The sequence below is a fragment of the Dysidea avara genome, chromosome 5 (assembly GCF_963678975.1).
Source record: "Dysidea avara chromosome 5, odDysAvar1.4, whole genome shotgun sequence".
Lineage (NCBI taxonomy): Eukaryota > Metazoa > Porifera > Demospongiae > Dictyoceratida > Dysideidae > Dysidea > Dysidea avara.
In genome coordinates, this window is record NC_089276.1 from 9,566,670 (window position 1) to 9,569,658 (window position 2,989).

Genomic DNA, 2,989 nt, shown 5'->3' on the forward strand with positions numbered 1-2,989 from the left:
ACTATGTTAGTCTTTTAAGTTCACCTGAGCCATTGCTTCCCTGAACAGCAATTGTTAAACAGGCCACTTGGCATACAGTGTAGCAAAAGCAATAATTATGTCAAAAAGCATTTAATTATGCCCATACAGTCTAAAGGACAATAATTAAAGATACAAATCGGTTACTTAACAGCAGTAAGAAACCATTAGCATGCATATCATATAGACATGGAAATTAATAACTGAACATAAGACTATATTCACTTACTGCTGTAGGATAACTGAGGTTCCACTGTATAAAGGAATAATAATCACTTTTTTTTGATTTCAGGTGATTCTCCCACTTGCTTTTATTGTAATTTTCCCTACTAGTTTGTAATATCCATAATTTAGCTTATTCAATTTTTGTCAAGTTTTTGCAACATAATTATGTAATTCATCATTAGTAAACTTCTATAGTACAGCATTAAAAGAAAGAATGGTGCCAGGTATATATGAGACTATAATTGTTCGACAAAATGCATGCCCCCATACTAATTTATAATAAGCGCAGTAACATTTTGCTTAGTGTTTGACTATGTTCTTCCTGTTACTCATGGAGAATGATACATGAAGCTAGCCTAGAATCAATCTGCTTACATACTTTAGCTGTTGGGGGCGTGGTGGAAAAATTATGGACAGTTTTCATTTTATCCGTGATAGACAACACACAAAGCCATAAATGTGCCACTGTGAATTGACTCCTTGTGCTGCTATAGTGACAATAAATGGGACACAAAATAGGACAAAAGATGCAGGTATCAAGCCAGTATATACGTAGTCTTAGTAGTTACGTATGCTTTTCTGAAGTCAGTAAAAAAATCTGTAGCATCTTAAATGGAAGTGTTTAAGGTCACACGAAAACAGTTTTGGGCTTGGGTATACCTACCCAACACTGCCAAGGAGCCATAAAGGTATTACAAAGCTGGTTTCTGATATGTATTTGTTTTCACAAAAGACTGCAAACCTACGTATGTGACCCCTACTATACAGGACTACCATACTGTATGTATGTATGGTGAGGACATCAGAATTATAACATATGCATAGTTTAAATGCAGGTGTTTTATTAACGATCCCACTGAACACTTCCACAATGTCTGTACAGTAATAAACATTTGATCAATTGCATATCAATGGATTAAACTTAGAATACCTACTGTTACCGGGTTATAATATATTTTCAAATAAATTATGGTAATGCAAAGACTGCACACTTGAGTAGCAAAGATTTTGCCATGTGTTATTCAAACATGGACTCACACTAGAAGAACTTTCCTTGGTCATTAACATATACTTGTAGTCTTAGTGGTCCAAAGCAATGACTGTCTGTAGAAACGTCTTGCTTTTAGGCATGAGTTAATTAATTACTCAATGAAGTACTGTTACGTAGAAGAAAATACGTAACAATGACCACACAAACCCACAAGCAATAGACGAGAATGGTTCTACCAATTCATCAAAATCTCAGCCGACCAAGGTATGCCTGCGCCACACACATATGGCACTGACACAGAGCTTAATGATGATGATGAAGACCATACATTAATTAATGTACCAATATCTTCAACAGAGCTACTCCCAGTCCACAGATACCCTTCAAGAGAGCATAGGCCTCATCAAAAATTTGATGACTATAACACTGTAATAAGACATCAATCTTAGTGGGATGTACCTGGTAATAGACCATTTATTTGTAACTTTTACAGCAGTAGGACTATAGTGACCGGATCTGCGAAAAAGGGACATAATCGCACAAGCCTAAATTTACAGTATAAAGCATTGAATACATTGGGTGAAATACTTACGTATCATTGAAAAAATTCCGTAAAATTTTTAACCTCTCTTTCTTAGTGAAGGAAGGAACTAACAATAAAACCTGGATATCATCTTATTCACCTGCTCAAGAGGAGATGGAAAATCTTTGTTTCATTGCAGTATACCTAAGTTATGAGCGTTTGTTTACGTCATGTCGAAGCAATCATACATGATTAATATTTCTTCACGAATTTTGCTTTTGTATGCAGTGAAGAAGAGCAAGTAAAGGAAAAATGTACCCAGTAATTGATTCCCCTGTTCATGGTGAACACGATGGTGAAAATTTTAGCCCCGTACCTCAATCCCTTGGTAAGTTACAATGGTTTTTGTAAGTTTCTGTAATTTATTTTCCCTATACTTGTTCTACAATTCAATTTTTCTGTTGTTGCTACTTTGTAGGACTGTAACTCCCAAAGTTATTGGCAAATGAAGCTGAAACTTTGCCAGTGGGTACACTTGGCTAAGTAGATTATAAATAATTAATAAACAGGAATTCGAAAAAAAGCAATTATATCCTGTTTTCGCAGATCCGATCACAATGTATATTATTAATCATGTGTTGTGAATGGTAATCTACACCCTTGTTGTGCATCATACACACACCATGTCTTATTTGATTGCTTCAATATATCAAGTTATTGTACTGTTATTGCTATGAGTATAAGCAGGTTCATTGCAGTAGACTATTCTACCAAACATTATTACTATGCCATTTGGAAAAACCTATTATATGTATGAATATTACATTAGTTTCATTTCTTGCTGGTCTGCATGTTCCATTGGCATCTTTGGCCACACAATACACTACCATGTAACAACTTCTCTATTTTAAGCGTGCACTTGGAATAAATTGCAAAGTTATGTATTTTGTATGCCATTTTGTCACTACTTGTATATTTTAGGAATAGCAGTGACTGGAGTATTAATTGGTAATAGTCAAATTGTTACCGGTAATCTCCTCACTGACAACTCTGTTATTAGAGATACAGACAATGGTCTGGTTGCTCGTTGTGTATCTGGACTTGGACCTACTAGTAGTGATGATAATACTGCACTGGGTATATGGTACTTTAATGGAGCTCCGCTACCTTATGGACTATGTGAAGATCCTGTTGTTAATGTAATACAATCACGTATAGCAGGTCTTCGGAAT